Source organism: Bos javanicus, chromosome 8 (genome assembly GCF_032452875.1).
Source record: "Bos javanicus breed banteng chromosome 8, ARS-OSU_banteng_1.0, whole genome shotgun sequence".
Lineage (NCBI taxonomy): Eukaryota > Metazoa > Chordata > Mammalia > Artiodactyla > Bovidae > Bos > Bos javanicus.
The window spans coordinates 63089822-63112797 of record NC_083875.1 but is presented as its reverse complement, the minus strand read 5'-3'; the positions used below and the strand labels follow the sequence as shown (position 1 = coordinate 63112797).

The 22976-nt window shown below is 39.8% G+C and overlaps 1 protein-coding gene and 1 pseudogene across 4 annotated transcripts in view; one reads left to right on the top strand and one right to left on the bottom strand.

Moving 5' to 3' along the window:
• The window catches only part of TDRD7 (tudor domain containing 7), a 104131-nt gene extending 81549 nt beyond the window's left edge, over positions 1–22582 (bottom strand). For 2 of the 4 annotated variants that reach the window (XM_061425733.1, XM_061425735.1), the window contains exons 1-2: positions 22430–22582; positions 21347–21513 (exon numbers count right to left, since the gene is read on the bottom strand). The gene's annotated coding sequence lies outside the window, so the exon portion shown is untranslated. The remainder of the gene's footprint in view (positions 1–21346; positions 21514–22429) is intronic. The other 2 variants (XM_061425732.1, XM_061425734.1) reach the window with 1 other exon arrangement.
• On the top strand, positions 6517–7458 carry LOC133252800 (ataxin-3-like; annotated as a pseudogene).
• Positions 22583–22976: the final 394 nt, after the last annotated feature.

Here is a 22976-nt window from a genome sequence, read left to right as displayed (position 1 = left end):
ATGCAAAGAAATAGAGGAAAACAACAGAAAGGGAAAGACTAGAGATCTCTTCAAGAAAATTAGAGATACCAAGGCAACATTTCATGCAAAGATGGGCTTGATAAAGGACAGAAATGGTATGGACCTAACAGAAGCAGAAGATATGAAGAAGAGGTGGCAAGAATATACAGAAGAACTGTACAAAAAAGATTTTCAGGACCCAGATAATCACGATGGTGTGATCATTCACCTAGAGCCAGACAACCTGGAATGTGAAGTCAAGTGGGCCTTAGAAAGCATCACTAAAAAAAGCAAAAAGTCTAGTGTCGACTGGTGTTTTCCCTCGTGATGTTTACAGATCGCTGTCTGCTGCCCGGCCAGAACCCACTCAGTGACAAACGAACAGAGCCGGGTTCTTGCCACTCAAGTCCCAGGGGCGCGGAGCGAGCTCACAGCCCTCCTATGCCCGGCATCCAGCGGCCTCTCCATCAACCACTCTGCCTTGGTTTTTTTGTTTGTTTGATTTTTCCCCCCATTTTTCTGGCTTGATTTTGCACTTTTCTCCCCTGGGGACCCCGATATCTTGACTTTGTTGCCAAAAACAAGCCCATCAGGACCTTCTCCCCCTTCTTCCCATTTCTCCTTCCCACTTCCCTCCTGGTTCTGGTCAGTTCAGAGGATTTAACAATCACAAGTGTCCTGCAAAAATGCCTGAACGTTTTTCCTAGACCCCTGTGTATTTTCTTTTCTTTTTTCCAAAAAACTTAGACAAACAAAAGACTAAAAGGATGTGTACAGCTGCCCCTGTTTTCAGGTATTCTGTTTGAGAACATTTTAGCTGTTGATGTTCACGCATGACATCAGTTCCGGCAAGATAGGTTTCTGTATTTATATATTAAAATCCAAAACAAAAAAAAAAAACCTTATAAAATGTTTAAAAAAATGTTCAAAGCTGGGGGAAAAGGCTTTCTTCATTAGTCAAGGTGTTTTGATATGGTATTAAAATAATGTCTAATAAAAAAAAAAAAAGAAAGCATCACTATGAACAAAGCTAGTGGAGGTGATGGAATTCCAGCTATTTCAAATCCTGAAAGATGATGCTGTGCAAGTGCTACACTCAATATGCCAGCAAATTTGGAAAACTCAGCAGTGGCCACAGGACTGGAAAAGGTCAGTTTTCATTCCAATCCCAAAGAAAGGCAATGCCAAAGAATGCTCAAACTACCACACAGTTGCACTCATCTCACACGCTTGTAAAGTAATGCTCAAAATTCTCCAAGCCAGGCTTCAGAAATACGTGAACCATGAACTTCTGGATGTTCAAGCTGGTTTTAGAAAAGGCAGAGGAACCAGAGATCAAATTGCCAACATCCGCTGGATCATGGAAAAAGCAAGAGAGTTCCAGAAAAACATCTATTTCTGCTTTATTGACTATGCCAAAGCCTTTGACTGTGTGGATCACAATAAACTGTGGAAAATTCTGAAAGAGATGGGAATACCAGACCACCTGACCTGCCTCTTGAGAAACCTGTATGCAGGTCAGGAAGCAGCAGTTAGAACTGGACATGGAACAACAGACTGGTTCCAAATAGGAAAAGGAGTATGTCAAGGCTGTATATTGTCACCCTGCTTATTTAACTTATATGCAGAGTACATCATGAGAAACGCTGGGCTGGAAGAAGCACAAGCTGGAATCAAGATTGCTGGGAGAAATATCATTAACCTCAGATATGTAACACCACCCTTATGGCAGAAAGTGAAGAGGAACTAAAGAGCCTCTTGATGAAAGTGAAAGAGAGTGAAAAAGTTGGCTTAAAGCTCAACATTCAGAGAACTAAGATCATGGCATCTTGTCCCATCACTTCATGGGAAATAGATGGGGAAACAGTGGAAACAGTGACAGACTTTATTTTTGGGGGCTCCAAAGTCACTGCAGATGGTGACTGCAGCCATGAAATTAAAAGACGCTTACTCCTTGGAAGGAAAGTTATGACCAACCTAGATACCATATTGAAAAGCAGATACATTACTTTGCCAACAAAGGTCCGTCTAGTCAAGGCTATGGTTTTTCCAGTGGTCATGTATGGATGTGAGAGCTGGACTGTGAAGAAAGCTGAGTGCCGAAGAATTGAGGCTTTTGAACTGTGGTGTTGGAGAAGACTCTTGAGAGTCCCTTGGACTGCAAGGAGATCCAACCAGTCCATTCTAAAGGAGATCAGTCCTGGGTGTTTATTGGAAGGACTGATGCTAAAGCTGAAACTCCAATACTCTGGCCACCTCATGCGAAGAGCTGACTCACTGGAAAAGACTCTGATGCTGGAAGGGATTGGGGGCAGGAGGAGAAGGGGATGACAGAGGATGAGATGGCTGGATGGCATCACCAACTCGATGGACATGAGTTGAGTGAACTCTGGGAGTTGGTGATGGACAAAGAGGCATGGCGTGCTGTGATTCATGGGGTTGCAAAGAGTAGGACGTGACTGAGCGACTGAACTGAACTGAGAAGAAATAAAATAGTCAATCAATAATGAATAATGCAATAACTGATCAAAAGTACTCTGGAGGGAACCAACAGGTGAATAACTTAGGTAAAAGATAGGATAAGTGAGGTGGAAGACAGAACGGTGGAAATGAATGAAGCAGAGAGGAAAAAAGAATTAAAAGAAATGCGGACAACCTCAGAGAGCTCTGGGACAATGTTAAATGCCCTAACATTTGAATCATAGGAGTCCCAGAAGAAGAAGACAAAAAGAAAGGGCATGATAAAATACTTGAGATAACAGCTGAAAACTTCCCTAAAATGGGGAAGGAAATAGCCACCTAAGTCCAAGATACCCAGAGAGTCCCAAACAGTATAAACCCAAGGCGAAATACTCCAAGACACATATTAATCAAATTAATGAAGATCAAACATAAAAAGCAAATATTAAAAGCAGCAAGGGAAAAGCAACAAATAACACACAAGGGGATCTCCATAAGGATAACAGCTGATCTTTCAATAGAAACTCTTCAGGCCAGAAGGGAATGGCAGGACATACTTAAAGTGATGAAAGAGAAAACCTACAACCCAGATTACTATACCCAGCAAGGATCTCATTCAAATATTAAGGAGAAATTAAAAGCTTTACAGACAAGCAAAAGCTGAGAGAATTCAGCACCACCAAACCAGCTCTTCAACAAATGCTAAAGGATCTTCTCTAGACAGGAAACACACAAAAGGTTTATAAACTTGAACCCAAAACAACAAAGTAAGTGGGAACAGGATCATACTTAACAATAATTACCTTAAATGTAAATGGGCTGAATGCCATAACCAGAGGACAAAGGCTTTCTGAATGGATAAAAAAACAAGACCCCTATATATGCTGTCTACAAGAGACCCACCTCAAACCAAGGAACACATACAGACTGAAAGTGAAGGGCTGGAAAAAGATATTTCATGCAAACGGGGACCAAAAGAAAGCCGGAGTAGCAATACTCATATCAGATAAAATAGACTTTGAAATAAAGGCCGTGAAAAGAGACAAAGAAGGACACTACATAATGATCAAAGGATCAATCCAAGAAGAAGATATAACAATTATAAATATACATGCACCCAACATAGGAGCAGCACAACATGTAAGGCAAATGCTGACAAGTATGAAAGGGGAAATTAACAGAAATACAATAATAGTGGGAAACTTTAATACCCCACTCACACCTATGGATAGATCAACCAAACAGAAAATTAGCAAGGAATCACAAACTTTAAATGATACAATGGACCAGTTAGACCTAATTGATATCTACAGGACATTTCACCCCAAAACAATGAATTTCACCTTTTTCTCAGGTGCACACGGAACATTCTCCAGGATAGATCACATCCTGGGCCATAACTCTAGCCTTGGTAAATTCAAAAAAATTAAAATCATTTCAAGCATCTTTTCTGATCACAATGTGGTAAGATTAGATATCAACTACAGGAAAAAAAGCTATTAAAAATATAAACACATGGAGGCTAAACAGCACACTTCTGAATAACCAACAAATCACAGAATAAAAAAAGAAATCAAAATATGCATAGAAACAAATGAAAACACAACAATACAAAACCTATGGGATTCAGTAAAAGCAGTGCTAAGGGGAAGGTTCATAGCAATATAAGCTTACCTCAAGAATAAGAGAAAAATCAAATAAATAACCTAACTTTATACATAAAGCAACTAGAAAAAGAAGAAATGAAGAACCCCAGGGTTAGTAGAAGGAAAGAAATAATAAAAATTAGGGCAGAAATAAATGAAGAAGAAACAAAGGAAACTATAGCAAAAATCAACAAAACTAAAAGCTGGTTCTTTGAGAAGATAAATAAAACAGACAAACTACTAGCCAGACTCATCAAGAAACAAAGGGAGAAGAATCAAATCAACAAAATTTGAAATGAAAATGCAGAAATCACAACAGACAACATAGAAATACAAAGGATTATAAGAGACTACTATCAGCAACTATATGACAATAAAATGGACAACTTGGAAGAAACAGACAAATTGTTAGAAAAGTATAACCTTCCAAAACTGAACCAGGAAGAAACAGAAAATCTTAACAAACCTATCACAAGCACGGAAACCGAAACTGTAATCAAAAATATTCCAACAAACAAAAGCCCAGGACCAGATGGCTTCATAGGTGAATTCCACCAAAAATTTAGAGAAGAGCTAACATGTATCCTACTCAAACTCTTCCAGAAAATTGCAGAGGAAGGTAAACCGCCAAACTCATTCTATGAGGCCACCATCACCTTAATACCAAAACCAGACAAAGATGCCACACAAAAAGAAAACTACAGGCCAATATACCAATACCAATACCACTGATGAACACAGATGCAAAAATCCTCAACAAAATTCTAGCAAACAGAATCCAACAACATTTTAAAAAGATCATACATCATGACCAAGTGAGCTTTATACCAGGGATGCAAGGATTCTTCAATATTCACAAGTCAATCAATGTGATATACCACATTAACAAATTAAAAGATAAAAACCATATGATTATCTAAATAGATGCAGAGAAAGCCTTTGACAAAATTCAATATCCATTTATGATAAAAACCCTCTAGAAAGCAGACATGGAAGGAACATACATCAACATAATAAAAGCCATATATGATAAACCCACAGCAAACATTTTCCTCAATGGTGAAAAATTGAAAGCATTTCCGCTAAAGTCAGGAACAAGACAAGGGTGCCCACTCTCACCACTACTATTCAACACAGTTTGAATAGTAGTTTGGAAGTTCTGGCCACAGCAATCAGAGCAGAAAAAGAAATAAAAGGAATCCAGATTGGAAAAGAAGAAGTAAAACTCTCACTGTTTGCAGATAACATAATCCTCTACGTAGAAAACCCTAAAGACTCCACCAGAAAATTACTAGAGCTAATCAATGAATAAAGTTGCAGGATATAAAATTAACATACAGAAATCCCTTGCATTCCTATACACTAACCATGAGAAAACAGAAAGAGAAATTAAGGAAACAATTCCATTCACCATTGTGATGAAAAGAATAAAATACTTAGGAATAAGTCTACCTAAAGAAACAAAAGACCTATATATAGAAAACTAAAAAACACTGATGAAAGAAATAAAAAATGACACAAATAGATGGAGAAATATACCATGTTCATGGATCAGAATAATCAATATAGTGAAAATGAGTATACTACCCAAAGCAATCTATAGATTTAATGCAATCCCAATCAAGCTACCAATGGTGTTTTTCAGAGAACTAGAACAAATAATTTCAAAATTTGTATGGAAATACAAAAAACCTCAAATAGCCAAAGCAATCTTGAGAAAGAATAATGGAACTGGAGGAATCAACCTGCCTGATTTCAGACTATACTACAAAGCTACAGTCATCAAGACAGTATGGTAGGGACACAAAGACAGAAATATAGATCAATGGAACAAAATAGAAAGCCCAGAGATAAATCCACGCACCTATGGAACCTTATCTTTGACAAAGGAGGCAAGAATATACAATGGAGAAAAGGCAATCTCTTTAACAAGTGGTGCTGGGAAAACTGGTCAACCACCTGTAAAAGAATAAAACTAGAACACTTACTAACATTGTACACAAAAATAAACTCAAAATGGATAAAAGATCTAAATGTAAGATCAGAAACTACAACCAGAGGAAAGCACAGGCAAAACACTCTCTAACATAAATCACAGTAGGATCCTCTATGACCCACCTCCCAGAGTAATGGAAATAAAAGCAAAAATAAACAAATGGGACCTAATTAAACTTAAAAGCTTTTGTGCAATGAAGGAAACTCTAAGCAAGGTGAAAAGACAGCCTTCAGAATTGGAGAAAATAATAGCAAACAAAGCAATTGACAAAAGAATTCATCTCAAAAATATGCAAGCAGCTCATGCAGCTCAATACCAGAAAAATAAATGACCCAATCAAAAAATGGACCAAAGAACTAAACAGATATTTCTCCAAAGAAAATATACAGAAATTCAAATCAAAAATTTCTCTGATTGGTTCTCTGGTGGTTCGGCGCGGGGGCCATTGGCTCCAGACAAATAAACATGGAGTCCATCTTCCACGAAAAACAAGAAGGCTCACTTTGTGCTCAACATTGCTTGAATAACCTACTGCAAGGAGAATACTTCATCCCTGTGGAATTATCTTCAATTGCACATCAGCTAGATGAGGAAGAGAGGATGAGAATGGCAGAAGGAGGAGTTACTAGTGAAGACTATCGCACATTTTTGCAGCAGCCTTCTGGAAATATGGATGACAGTGGCTTTTTCTCTATTCAAGTTACAAGCAATGCCTTGAAAGTTTGGGGTTTAGAACTAATCCTGTTTAACAGTCCAGAGTACCAGAGGCTCAGGATTAATCCCATAAATGAAAGATCATTTATATGCAACTATAAAGAACACTGGTTTACAGTTAGAAAATTAGGAAAACAGTGGTTCAACTTGAATTCTCTTTTGACGGGTCCAGAATTAATATAAGACACATACCTTGCACTTTTCTTGGCTCAGTTACAATAGGAAGGTTACTCTGTATTTGTTGTTAAGGGTGATCTGCCAGATTGCAAAGCTAACCAACTTCTACAGATGATCAGGGTCCAACAGATGCATCGACCAAAACTTACTGGAGAAGAATTAGCACAACTTAAAGAACAGAGAGTCCAGAAAACAGATCTAGAACGCGTCTTAGAAGTAAATGATGGGACAGGAATGTTAGATGAGGATGAGGAGGAATTGCAGAGGGCTCTGGCACTAAGTCGCCTAGAAACTGACATGGAAGATGAAGAAGCCGATCTCCGCAGGGCCATTCAGCTCAGTATGCAAGGTACTTCCAGAAATAAATGTCAAGATATCCCACAGACATTGGGTTCACATCCTACTTCAGAAGAGCTACAGAAGAGAAGAGAAGCCTACTTTGAAAGGTAAAGTAGTTGGTACCATATTAAAACTGCAGAGAAATTCAAATCAAAACCACAATTAGGTACCATCTCACGCTGGTCAGAATGGCTGCTATCAAAAAGTCTACGAACAATAAATGCTGGAGAGGGTGTGGAGAAAAAGGAACCCTCTTACACTGTTGGTGGGAATGCAAACTAGTACAGCCACTATGGAGAACAGTGTGAAAATTCCTTAAAAAACTGTAAATAGAACTGCCATATGACCCAGCAATCCCACTGCTGGGCATACACACCAAGGAAACCAGAATTTAAAGAGATACGTGTACCCCAATGTTCATCACAGCACTGTTTACAATAACTAGGACATGGAGGCAACCTAGATGTCCATCGGCAGATGAATGGATAAGAAAGCTGTAGTACATATACACAATGGAATATTACTCAGCTATTAAAAAGAATGCATTTGAATCAGTTCTAATGCGGTGGATGAAACTGGAGCATATTATAACAGAGTGAAGCAAGTCAGAAAGAAAAACACCAATACAATAAATTAACGCATATATATGGAATTTAGAAAGATGGTAATGATGACCCTATATGCAAGACAGCAAAAGAGACACAGATATAAAGAACAGACTTTTGGACTCTGTGGGAGAAGGCAAGAGTGGGATAATTTGAGAGAACAGCATTGAAACATGTATATTACCATATGTGAAATATATTGATCACCAATCCAAGTTTGATGCATGAAACTGGGCACTCAAAGCCAATGCACTGGGACAACCCTGAGGCATGGGATGGGGATGGAGGTGGGAAGGGGGTTTGGGATGGGGGACACATGTACACCCATAGCTGATTCATGTCAATGTATGGCAAAAACCACTCTAATATTGTAAAGTAATGAGCCTCCAATTAAAATAAATAAATTAATTAAAAAAATTAAAAGGCCTTGAGAAAAAAGAGAACAAATTATACCAAAAGAAAGTAGATACAAGGAATTAATAAAGATGAGAGCAAAATCAACACTGAACATGAGTAATGAAATAGAAAAAAAGAGTAAAGAAAAAAAATCATGAAGCCAAAACTAGTTTTTGAAAATATCAATAAAGCTGGTAAACTTCCAGGTAGATTAATCAAGGGGATAAAAAAAGAAGACACAAATTACAAATAATATGATCAAAGAGGGGGCCATAAATGCAGATTTAAAAAATAGACATAAAAAAGTTGTTCATATCATGAACAACTTATGCCAATAAATCCAGTAACTAAGATGAAACAGATGAATTTCACCGAAAACATAATTTCCAAAGTTTACTCAAGAAGAAACAGACAACCTTAATATCCTTATGTCTATTAGAGAATTTTAAATTTGTAGTTAGAAGCCTTCACACAAGGAAAACTCAAACCCAGATGGCTTTACTAGCAAACTCTAACAAACACTTGAGAAGGAATTAATACCACTTCTATACAAACTTTTCCAAAATGGAACACTTCTGAATTCATTTTATGAGGCCAACATTATACTGATACCAAAACCAAGGACATAACAAGAAAAGGCACAGACAGATCAATATCCCTCATGAAACAAAGTGCAAAAAATCGTAACAAAATATTAATAAATCAAATATAAAAATATGTATGAGAAATAAGACATCATGATTAATTATGGTTTTACTCTAGGAATGCAAGGTTGATTCAACATTTGTAAGTCAATCAATGTAAGTGACTATATAAATGCAGTAAAGGCAAAAGGAGAAGGTGCACCAGAGGTGGAGGTGGTTAGGTGGAATCACCGACTCAAATGACGTGAATCTGAGAAAACTCCAGGAGACAGTGGAGGACAGAGGAGCCTGGCATGCTGCAGCCCATGAGGTCTCAGAGTCAGACACCAGTTAGTGACTGGACAATAACAACAAAGGAGAAAAATCACAATATCAATAGATGAAGAAAAGACTTTTGATAAAGTTCAAAATCATTTATGTAAATAACTCTCAGAAAATAAGAATAGACAGGAACCTCCTTAACCTGATAAAGAATACCTGTGAAAAACCTTCAGCTAACATCATACGTAATAGTGAAATGAATACTTTCTGCTCAAGAATGGGAACAAGGCAAGAATGTCTATTCTCTTCACTCCTATTCATTACCATACTAGAGGTCCTAGCTGGTGCAGTCAGGCTGATTTCAACACTTACCATAAAAGCATATTAGTTGAAATAGTGGGGTACTACTAAAGAACAGTCACATCAATGGAACAGAATGGACCCACACATAAATGGTCAACTGACTTTTGACAAAAGATAGCAAGAAAATTCAATGGAGGAAGTTCAATGAACAGTGCTAGAACACTATTCATCCACATACAAAAAAAATGAACCTCATAACAAAATTCAATCAAAGTGAATCATTAGGTCCTACATGACAAGGTTAATACTATAAAATTTCTAGAGAAAACAGGAATAAGTCATTGTGACTGCGGGATAGATAAAGAATTTTTAGAGCCATGAGGACAAAAACTGACAAATTGGATCTTATTAAAATTTTAAGTTTCTGCCCTTCTAAAGGCCATTAAGAAAATGAAAAGACAAGCCACAAACTAAGAGAAAAGATTTTCATAACACACCTGGTAAAGGTCTCTTAACTAGCACATTTAAACAATATACAAAAATTCAGTAATAAAAAAAAAGAATACAAAAATGTGCAAAACATCTGAATACATACTTCACAAGAGTACAGATATAGACAGCCAAAAACATATTAAAAGATGCTCAACAGCATTACTCATTAGGAAAATGCAAATTCAATCCACAATGAGGTATTAGTATACATCCATTACAATAGCATAAAATTTATTAAAACTAACAATATGAAGTGCTGATGAGAATACAGAGCCATCTCATACATTTCTGGGGGGCGGGCATGCAAAACAGTACTTTGAAAAATAGTTTGGCAATTTCTTATGAAGTAAAGCATACAATTATCATATAATCAAGCAAACCCACTCTTAGGTCAAAACCTGTACTTCAATGTCATAGTAGCATTAGTCATAATTATCCCAAACTTTAAATAATCCAATTGTCTATCAACAGGTGAAGAGATAAGTAAATATACTTTGAGACAATGGAATAATACCCAACAATAAAAATAAGACTGTTGATACATAAAACCATATGAATGACTCTCACAAGTATGCTAAGTGAAAAAATCCAGATAAAAAGGCTATACATTGTATCATTCTATTAATTTAAGATTTTGGAAAGGCACAATCACAGGCACAGAAAAATTTCATCAATGGTTGCCAAGGGCTTGGGGTTGCTAGGGCACAAGGCAATTTTGGGGGTGATGGAGATATTCTGCATCTTGACTGTGGTATTAGTTATACCAAGATAATGCTCAAAATCCTTCAAGCTAGGCTTCAACAGTATGAGAACCAAGAACCTCCAGATGTACAAGCTGGATTTAGAAAAAGCAGTGGAACAAGAGATCAAATTGCCAACATCCATCCATTGGATCATAGAAAAAGCAAGAGAATTTCAGGAAAACATCTACTTCTGCTTCACTGACTACACTGAAGCCTTTGTGTGAATCACAACAAAATGTGGAAAACTCTTAAAGAAATGAGACTACCAGACCACCATACCTGCCTCCGGAGAAACCTGTATCTAGGTCAAGAAGCAACAGTCAGAACCGGACATGGAACAATGGACTGGTTCCAAACTAGGAAAGGATTATGTCAAGGCTGTATACTGTCACCCTGCTTATTTAACTTATATGCAGAGTACATCATTTGAAACGCCAGGCTGGATGAATTATAAGCTGGAATCAAGACTGCTGGGAAAAATATCAGTGACCTCAGATATCCAGATGACACCACCCTTATGGCAGAAAGTGAAGAACTAAAGAGATTCTTGATGAAAGTGAAAGAGGAGAGTGAAAAAGCAGGCTTAAAACTCAACATTCGAAAAACTAAGATCATGGCATCTGGTCCTATCACTTCATGGCATATAGATGGGGAAACAACGGAAACAATGACAGACTTTATTTTCTTGGGCTCCAAAATCACTGACGATGGTGACTGCAGCCATGAAATTAAAAGACACTTGTTCCTTGTAAGAAAAGCTATGACAAACTGAGTCAGCATATTAAAAAGCAGAGAAACTACTTTGCCAACAAAGGTCCGTCTAGTCAAAGCTATGGTTTTTCCAGTAGTCATGTATGGATGTGAGAGTTGGATCATAAAGAAGGCTGAGCACAGAAGAAATGATGCTTTCAAACTGTGGTGTTGGAGAAGACTCTTGAGAGTCCCTTGGACTGCAAAGAGATCAAACCAGTCAATCCTAAAGGAAATCAACCATGAATATTCATTGGAAGGACTGATGTTGAAGCTGAAACTCCAATACTTTGGCCACCTGATACGAAGAGCTGACTCACTGGAAAAGACCCTGATGCTGGGAAAGACTAAGGGAAGGAGAAGGGGATGACAGAGGATGAGATGGTTGCACAGCATCACTGACTGAATGGACATGAGTTTGAGCAAACTCCAGGAGATAGTGAAGGACAGGGAAACCTGGCATGCTGTAGTCCACCAGATCACAAAGAGTCAGACACTGACTGAGCGACTGAACACCACCACCACCTGTAGACCTATAAACCAAAAGTGGTGACTTTTACTTTACATAAAGTAGATCTCAATAAACCCCCCAAACAGTTCCTTCAAGCTGTGCCCTTTTGCAGTCAACTTTCTCCCCATCACACATATACTGTCCTGGCTCCAATCTGTCCAGTGATCTGCTGTCAGTACAGATTAGGACTGACTAGCATTCTTGAGTATCATCCATGTTACTACAGTTACCAGGAGTTTGTTGCTTTTTATTGATGAGTAGTATTCCACTGTATGGATATACCACAATTTGTTCATCCATTCAAATGTTGATAGACATGTGGGTTTTTCCCAATTTTGGAGTATTAAAAGTTCAGCTGCTTGCACTGTCTACAATAGCTAGGACATGGAAGCAACCTAGATGTCCATCGGCAGACGAATGGATAAGAAAGCTGCGGTACATATACACAATGGAATATCACTCAGCCATTAAAAAGAACACATTTGAATCAGTTCTAATGAGGTCGAGGAAACTGGAGCCTATTATACAGAGTGAAGTAAGTCAGAAAGAAAAACACCAATACAGTATATTAATGCATATATATGGAATTTAGAAAGATAGTAATGATGACCCTATATGCCAGATAGCAAAAGAGACACAGATATAAAGAACAGACTTTTGGACTCTGTGGGAGAAGGCGAGGGTGGGATGATTTGAGAGAATAGAACTGAAACATATATATTACCATATGTGAAACAGACCACCAATCCAAGTTTGATGCATGAAACTGGGCACTCAAAGCCAATGCACTGGGACAACCCTGAGGGATAGGATGGGGAGGGAGGTGGGAGGGGGTTTTGGGATGGGGGACACATGTACACCCATGGCTGATTCAAGTCAGTCTATGGCAAAAACCACTCTAATATTGTAATGAGCCTCCAATAAAAATAAATAAATAAAATTTTTAAAAAGGTCAGGTGCTTTCCACTATGCAAAACAGTACAGAGTTTCTTCAGAAAACTAAAAATAGAGTTATCATATGATCCAGCAATCCCATTCCTGGGCATATATTGGGACAAACTATAATTCAAAAAGATACTTACACCCTATGTTCAGAGCAGCATTATTCACAATAGCCAAGACATGGAAATAACCTTAATATCCATAGACAGATGAACAGATAAAGAAGATGTAGTATGTATATATTACAGAATACTGCTCAGCCACAAAAACGAATGAAATAATGCCATTTGCAGCAATATGGATACAAGTAGAAATTATCATACTAAGTGAAGTAACTCAGAAAGAGAAAGACAAGTATCATATGATACCACTTATATGTGGAATCTAAAATATAGCACAAATGAACAAATCTATGAGACAGAAACAGACTCACAGACATACAGAACAGACTTACGGTTACCAAGGGGGAGAAGTGGTGAGAGAGGAATGAACTGGGAGTTTGGGGTTAGCATTAATAGATGCAAACTATTACGTTTAGAATGTATAAACAATAAGGTCCTGCTGTATAACACAGGGAACTATATGCAATCTCCTCAGATAAACAGTAATGAAAAAGAATATATAAAAAAGAATGTATATATGTGTATAAATGAGTCACTTTGCTGTACAGCAAAACAACATAGAACAACATTGTAAATTAGCTACAGTTCAGTAAAAGAGTAAATAAAGCTGCTCTGCAAAGCTATTTTTCTTTCTCTTGTGTAAATTCAATTTTCTGAAAATTTAATATCCATAATAACTACACAAGGAAAGTATCCTCATTCTGCAGATGAGAAAACCAAATTCAGAGATATTAAGTAATCAAGATATTACAGGATATATGGAAGCCAGGATTTTAGTCCCGGTCTGTTTGATGCCAAAGCCCAAATTCTTTCTATCGTTTTACCCTGACTGGTACTGAAAAACAGAACTTACGCTTGACAAGGGGGAGAAGGTGGGACTACACTAAAGCCTTTGCCTATGTGGATCATAACAAACCTATCTTCTGAGAAACGGGTCAAGAAGCAACAGTTAGAATCCTGTATGCAACAACTGACTGGTTCAGGATTGAGAAAGGAGTATGACAGGGCTGTTGTTTGTCACCCTGTTTATTTAACTTTTACGCAGAACACATCATGTGAAATACTGGGCTGAATGAGTTACAAATTGGAATCAAGATTGCCAGGATAAATATCAACAACCTCAGATATTCAGATGATACCACTCTAATGGCAAAAAAAGATCTTCATGACCCAGATAATCACAATGGTGTGATCACTCACCTAGAGCCAGACATCCTAGAATGTGCAGTCAAGTGGACCTTAGGAAACATCACTACGAACAAAGCTAGTGAAGGTGATGGAATTCCAGCTGAGCTATTTCAAATCCTGAAAGATGATGCTGTGAAAGTGCTGCACTCAATATGCCAGCAAATTTGGAAAACTCAGCAGTGGCCACAGCAATGGAAAAGGTCAGTTTTCATTCCAATCTCAAAGACAGGCAATGCCAAAGAATGGTCAAACTACCGCACAGTTGCACTCATTTCACAAGCTAGTGAAGTAATGCTCAAAATTCTCCAAGCCAGGCTTCAGCAATACGTGAACTGTGAACTTCCTGATGTTCAAGCTGGTTTTAGAAAAGGCAGAGGAACCAGAGATCAAATTGCCAACATCCGCTGGATCATGGAAAAAGCAAGAGAGTTCCAGAAAAACATCTATTTCTGCTTTATTGACTATGCCAAAGCCTTTGACTGTGTGGATCACAATAAACTGTGGAAAATTCTGAAAGAGATGGGAATACCAGACCATCTGACCTGCCTCTTGAGAAACCTGTATGCAGGTCAGGAAGCAGCAGTTAGAACTGGACATGGAACAACAGACTGGTTCCAAATAGGAAAAGGAGTATGTCAAGGCTGTATATTGTCACCCTGCTTATTTAACTTATATGCAGAGTACATCATGAGAAACGCTGGGCTGGAAGAAGCACAAGCTGGAATCAAGATTGCCGGGAGAAATATCAATAACCTCAGATATGCAGATGACACCATCCTTAGGGCAGAAAGTGAAGAGCCTCTTAATGAAAGTTACAGAAGAGAGTGAAAAAGTTGGCTTAAAGCTCAACATTCAAAAAACGAAGATCATGGCATTTGGCCCCATCACTTCATGGCAAATAGATGGGTAAATATTAGAAACAGTGGCTGACTTTATGACTAGACTCTGTCTAGTTAAGGCTATGGTTTTTCCAGTGGTCATGTATGGATGTGAGAGTTGGACTATAAAGAAAGCTGAGCGCCAAAGAATTGATGCTTTTGAACTGTGGTGTTGGAGAAGACTCTTGAGAGTCCCTTGGACTGCAAGGAGATTCAACCAGTCCATCCTAAAGGAAATCAGTCCTGGGTGTTCACTGGAAGAACTGATAGTGAAGCTGAAACTCCAATATTTTCGCCACCTGATGTGAAGAGCTGACTCATTTGAAAAGACCCTGATGTTGGGAAAGATTGAAGGCAAGAGGAGAAGGGGACAACAGAGGATGAGATGGTTGGATGGCATCACTGACTCAAAAGACATGAGTTTGGGTAAACTCCGGGAGTTGGTGATGGACAGGGAGGCCTGGCATGCTGCGGTTCATGGGGTCGCAAAGAGTCAGACATGACTGAGCAACTGAACTGCATGGCAAAAAGTGAAGAGGAACTAAAAGACTCTTGAGAGGGTAAAGGAGGAGAGTGAAAAAGCCAGTCCCATCACTGCATGCAAATAAAAAGGGAAAAGGTGGAATAAGTGGCAGATTTCCTCTTCCTGGGCTCTAAATCCACTGTGGATGGTAACTGCAGCCATTAAATTAGAAGACGATTGCTTCTTGGCAGGAAAGTTATGACAAACCTAGACAGTGTGTTAAAAACCAAAGACACCACTTTGTGGACCAAGGTCCATATAGTCAAATGTATGGTCTTTCCAGTAGTCATGTACGGATATGACAGCTAGACAATAAAGAAGTGTTAAGTGTTCGTTGTTCAGTTGTGTCTGACTCTTTGCAATCCCATGGACTGTAGCCTGTCAGGTTCCCCTGTCCATGGAATTTTCCAGGCAAGAATACTGGAGTGGGTTAGCATTTCCTTCTCCAAAGAATTGATGCTTTTGAACTATGGTACTGGATTAGACATTTGAGAGACCCCCGGAAAGCAAGATCAAACCAGTCAATCTTAAACGAAATCAACACTGAAAACTCTTTGGAAGGATTGATACTGAAGCTGAAGCTCCAATACTTTGGCAACCTAATGTGAACAGCTGACTCATTGGAAAAGACCCCGATGCTGGGAAAGACTGAGGAAAGGAAGAGAAGGGGATGACAGAGGATGAGATGGTTGGATGACATCACCAATTCAATGGACATGAACTTGGGCAAACTTCAGGAGATGGTGAGGGACAGGGAAGACTGGCATGCTGCAGTCCATGGTGGGTGAAGAGTTGGACATGATTTGGGGACTGAATAACAACTTCCTGACTTGAATGTAAGCTCATGGAAGCAGGGATTTGGATGGGTTTTGTTCACTGCTGAATCCCTAGTGCCTAGCCCACAACCGGAGCTCAGTAAATCCTGAGTGAATGAATGAAAAATTCTCCATCTAGCTAACACCATTCCTTTTCTCTCCTACTCACTAAAATAATAGCATAGTGTATGTGGGCAATTAAAGGAATAATCCTCAATTTAATTAAAAAATTATTTTCAAATTTTAATGGCTGTTGTAAACTGATTGAGACAGTTAATTATGTCAAGCTGTGATTGAGATCCATTACATAGATTATTTCTGGGCCTTTCCACTCTGAGTCCAAGTTCTCAGTGAGCAGGCTCAGGTCTGAGCCATAGAGTTACTGCAAGAAGTTCACACACCTTGATGTGTAAGCATGCATTGCTTGAACACTGGTAAATGTCTCATACTAACATGTATTCCTATTCCTCAAACAATATGCAGATATGGTTGAGATTCAAAAACACAACTTTGTGAATGAATTGAAAATTCATTTGTTTCAATTCATTCAGTTCAAAAGCTATGAATTTTCAGTAGCTTTTGGTAGTTATATATTTTGTCAACCAATGGATATTAGAAGTACAACTACTTATGTGTGAAGTTTCACGAAGTTTTTTTTTTTAATTAAAAAAAGTGCCTGACACTTGAGGAGACTGGGAAGCAATACTTGACCACATGACTAAAATCGAAAGCATTTCTCTCCCTCCCCTTTTTTAGGCATGCTATTTTCTGGAATACTATAATTCTCTATTAGTAAACAATTTTTTGGAGGGAAGGGCAGTCCATTGGACTATAAGACTGAGGATTTCAAAGCTGGTGAGAAGTGTAATAAAAGCTGGAAGGTGAATGTGGTTGTGCATCTTGTTTGGATGGATGTCTTACTCTCAGGTCTCTGTTCTCAGGACTCATGTCTGTCCAGTTTGCAATTCCTACATTAGCAGTATCAGTTCAGGCGCTGAACAAAAACAATGTTACAACTAAAGCTCAAAAAACCGTAATGTTACTCTCTAACCTACTATACTGCTGTAGAATGCTCTAAATTTTGGTAATTCCTTGGTTATCATGGCATTTTCTCAGCTTTCCTGAAGATGGCAGTTATTCTCAAGAACTTTTATAAAAAGTATACACAGAAGAGACTTTCCTCTAACTATAAAAATCAAGTTTATTATCTTGGATGTCATCCATTAGAAGCGTAGAAGAAAGCTTACCATGGGAATTTCAACTCAGTGCAGAGCCTCAACAGCAATCCCTCCAAAGTGGTTCCCAGACTGCTTAAGCTGCCATTTTGTTCTTTCAATCTTCCTCCTTATTTCTACTCTCTAAAAGTGTTGTGATAAATATAATTTACAGTTTAAGAGAATTCAATTTATTTTGAGAATGTTATGCAAGCCCTGATGATGGTAAGTTAGGCTAGGCTGGGAGAAATAAGGTTGGTCATCTTTTAAAATTCAGGTTAGAATTCTTAAGGGTTTCCCTAGATAATAAAGGGGCTGCTTGAGCTGGGTAAGAATCCCCTGCTTAAGCAGAGTAAAGTAGAGGTGAATCTGGGGAATTATTTAATCAGAATACTTTAATCTCAAAAACTGACCAAGGTCAGCTAGCAAAGACCTCAGTCAAGGAGGAAGAAACCAGCCACAATGATCACAACAGACTGCACTTGACTTTCATGGCCTTCCTCTCACCCTTTCTCCTCCTTTCCTTGCCTCTCTTTCTGAATGATAAGTGCCAAAAATAGAGTTATATGTGCTTAGCACAATACTTGGCATTCGGTGGTTATATTTTCCTAGAAGCCTGGTATGGATGGGAAACTACCTATGAATATATGCATTACATGGCTAAGAGTGCACAGATACAGGCGTTGGCATACTGGAGACATTTTAATACAGCATCAAATCTGAAACATTGTAAGTTTCCCAGTTTTTCTTACTTGCCTCATTAACACACTTGACCAGGCAAGCTTAGTAAAACCACCAGATCTCCTCTAAGATTTCTCACCTAATTCGTACACAAAAGTCACTTGACTGCTCTGTCAATACAATGTCCCTGAACCATTGTATGGCAGCACAGGGTGGTGGCCTGACCTCAGAGTTGGGAGCTGAGAGAAGCATGGAATGCTTGAGGGCACCTTCTCACCATCTCCAAACTGCTTAGTTTAAAAATGAGGAAACTGAGGTACCAGGTGATTATTCCAGGACTCACATATTTTTATGGCCAGAACCACAACAAGAATCCAGGTCTGGCTCCCAAACTTAGGGCCTGCTTTCAGACAGCTGCTCCAAATGTACAGCATTGGCTTCTGAAAGTAAATTTGACTTGGAGAACATGGAGAGCAACCCTGAGGCGTATTTAGTGACTAGCTGTTAAAGTGGCATGAAATGGGGATCTGTCACATTCTGATTTAAGAGTGTGGCACTCAAATCCAAAATACTTTTCAACTGCTGTAAAAATTGAATCCTTTTACATCATTCCTTTTCTATTTTGCTACATAATTAATCATGAGTACCCTGAAATGCTAACAATGTGCACCAAGTAGAGCAGGGAGTAGGCGAAAGTAATGACAATCTTTTGGAAAGCAAGGTTTAAACAATGTAAACAGCCTAAAATAACTTTCACTTTCAATATTATATTTTGTAAATTCACAGTTTTTCTAATACACCTGAAAATGGTCCCTGGAGAGTCTAATTCTGAAGAAGCAGGTTTTGGTGTCCTCTGGATACCTGCCTTTACCATTAGCTGGCCCTCCCTGGCTCAGTCATTTCACATCTGATCTGCTTTCCGTAGCTTCAGTTTCCTCACTCCTGCTGCCCAAAGACCTTTGGCCAAGCTGGTCATGCTCCCATCTATGCTTTCTCCTCTCAGTTTCTCTTTTCTCAACTATTTCCAACTATACAATTTGATTCATTTACCTTGTTGCATTTTTTGGTGTCATAAATTTGAGTAGAAGACTGGCACTCAACCCTTAAATAAATCTAAAGAATTATTAGGGTAAACTGAAATCACCAAACAATCTCTCTTATCTTCTTTAGTCAGCTACTCAATTTTTAGTGTCTTCTTAGGGCACATTCTTCTGGTAAATGGCTGCCCTTCTCCATGAAGATACTACTTTAGCAATGAGTCAGGCCCCTAAAATCCAGAATGTGTGTGCTGAAAAGACTTTAGGCATCATCTAGTCTATCCCAAACCCCTCATTATGCATCAATAAACTGAGCCTAAAAGAAGGAAGGTTTTTGTCTAAGACTCTTTGGAGGCAATTTCTCATCCAGTAACAGTTTACATGTTATCTTTTATTTCCAATTACATTCTATTTGTTACCACCTGAGTTACTCCTTTACCAACTCTTTTTTTTTTTTTTGAAGACAGTAATTAATGCCCTCAGGTGGTGATACACTTCCTTCAGAGAGCAGTTTTCTTTTTTATTACTGTAATTTCAACCTCCAAATTATACATGCATTACTAATTACATAGTATGAATAAATAACAGCTCTCCATAAATCTACATACTGGAGAAAAAGCTCTGAGATCATAAGTGGCTTAGTTAGGAGTTTGGGCCTTAATCCCAGTTCTGCTTCTAATTAGCTATGACCCTTTGAGGAAGTCACTTCAGGTTGTTTTTTTCACAAGAAACCTAAGGAGGATGGGCAAGATCCATGGTTCTCAACCTTCCCTGGAGTCCTTCAAGTGCTGAAATAGGGTCCAAAGATCTAATGAAAATGGGTTTGCTTCCTCTGGACAAAGCTAAAATACTGAGTTTGCTTTGGAGTCACATTGAAAAGCTCTAACTGACATATATCCTAACACACACCTTTAGCTAAAAATGACAATTACTTTTAAATAGTTTATTTGAAAGACAAAATTTTTTTTAAAATTGGCCCAATGAGGAAAGAGTGAAAAGACCAAAGCTTTTCAAAGCACAAAGGTGGGAACAGGAGGAGAAAGTTGGTTTTGCATAAAGAAAGAAAAATCAGTTCATATAAATATGAAATTAGACTGCACTCCAAGCACCAAGGAACTGTCCTTTCTGTATTTATGTGCTGACCCTGAAAGTGTCCAGAAGCAAAGTGCTCACTCTACGTCAAATCTTAGACCTTACAAACAGCAACTGATCAAACACAGAGTAGGCACTTAAGACTTAAAATACTATAAACTGTTTTTTTCTTACATTCATATTAAGTCCCCAACTAGATTATACTGCACAGAGAATTTAAAGAGAGAGAATTTAAAGAGAGGTCCTTCAAGGAGTTTAAATCTCTTGGTACAAAATACAATAGTTCATTCAGTCATGTTCAACCAATACACTTAAAAGGGCATTAGCAGGGATTACATTTCATTTCCAATCTACAGGGTCTGAAATTCAAAGGCACCACCAACTGCTGCTTCAGAGTCTCACTGTGTTGAACTAGCAGACAGGCTGTAGGCCGGCAAAGGGCCCTGCACAAAAGATGTGGGTTCTAATCCAACTGGCCCCAGAGCAATTTCCTTCCCCCAGCTGGTACTGTGCATGTAACTGACGCTCCATGAAGGTTAGTTGAGTGGAACTGCAAAAATCTCTACTATGGGCCATTTTATATTATATAGAGAACTTAAAAATGTGTCCCTGCATGCAAGAAAACTGAAATCCAATTATGTAAAATATACGAAGTTTGGTGGAAGGAAAAGAGTTAACACTTCTTGGCTGTTATTCTGAGGCAAATGAGTTGCAGTAGTTATCTAAGAAAAGTCTTGCAGGGTAAGTTAAATATTTCCAATTGATTAAAAGAGAAAATCGGGCTCAAAACAGGCGTGTGATTTGTTCAAGAGCATACAATTTGTACGTGGAGAAACCCAGATTCCAACGTGAATCTGCAAAGTCCATGCTATTTGCAGTATGCAACACCTCCACATCAAAGCAGCCAGGAGTTGGTCTGTTTCACTTCTGTCATTAAGTTGTTGTATATCACTTAGGCAGGGCACTTTTCTGCAGTCTTTCCACCTGCACGAAAGGGGTGGCGGGTAGGGAGGGAGGGATGACCCAGGTCAGTGGTGTTATTGTTTCTGTTTTGTAGGTTGGCTTTCAGAATTCGGCCAAGGCTGTTTCGAATAAAGGTATTTCCCTTTCTGGTTCTTTGAAATTGTTTGGGAGGGAGTGGTCTCTTTGGTTATGTATGGCAATGTACCTACCCCCTCAAGGAAATGGGAGCAGAACAGTTGTGTGGGCTTCAAGTTCCTTCCCATTAAATGAAGACTGAGAACCTGATCCTGTTGGGGGATTTGGTGAAAGTTAAGAGACATTCACTATGGAGTCATATTTCCCTCCTAACTTGAAGCTCTGTACCCACCCAGGGTTCAGGGTGCTCACGGTTTAAGAGAAACGGATAGTGTTTGTGTCCTGCATTGCTTAAGTGGCCTGCAGAGGCTAGTCTTAAGTTCCTCTAAGAGGAACTTAAAGTGGACGGTGTAAAATACGCGAGCTCAAACAGCCAGGGGGCTCGGATATCCCTTGCTCCGGGCGGGCAGCTGAGGCCGGTCGCCCCGGTGCAGGGAACCACTTCCTGGTCAGCACCATCCGCCCCTTGTCCACACCCACCGCGCCGTATTTCCCTCTCTGCACTGAGCTTCCCAAGCGGCAGAGTCCGCCGGCTCCGGGGTGAACAGCCAGACGGTCCCGTCAGAGATTTAAAACACAACGCTCTGGAACTCCAACTCCCCTGGCGCCCAGCTTGCTTTGCTGAAGTGGGGACCGGGGCATCCTCTGCGGCTACAGGGAAGAGGCCCCAGCCCGCTGGAGTCCCCTTCGGGGTACTGTCCCGCTAGGAACACAGGTGTGCCGCGCCCCCCCGCCCCCCCCAAACCTCGTCAGACCTCGCCTGGCACCTGTCGTTCCCGCAGCCAGCAGGACCTGCGCTCACCTCGTCCTGAGGGCCCACGGCCCGTCCCAGTGCCTCTGGGCCCGGCTCCCGCCGCCCTCTTCTTCACGGCCACAGCCGCAGCAGCCGCCCACTTTCGGTTTCCCCGCACCGCCTGAGGCGCTGCCGCGGCTTGGGAAATCACCTCAAGGCCCCGCCCCGCCCCGCCCTGCTCGGCCCCGCCCCGCTCCGCCCCTCCCCGAGTGCCGCCGGCCTCGGCTCTGCGCACGCGCGGGCGCCGTGACCGCGTCAGCCCACGCCGGCGTCCGCGCGTGGGAAGGGAAACCGACGCCGTCTAGCGGTTTTTGCGCGTGCCCACGCACTGGCCGACGGAGAAAGGAGACGGCGGAGGTGGGGGGGCGTTCCTCGTGGACCATGCAAGGACTGACTGGCCGGGAGGGCCTTGGACCCAGCCAATCTTATTAGCATTTACGCGCTCCGGCTATTGCATTCACTCGTTATAAGTTTCATTTAAGTATTGCTCATTCTTTTCTTCAATTCTAGAGCAGTTACTTTTTATTCTCCTAGACACCCACCTGGCTCATTCATT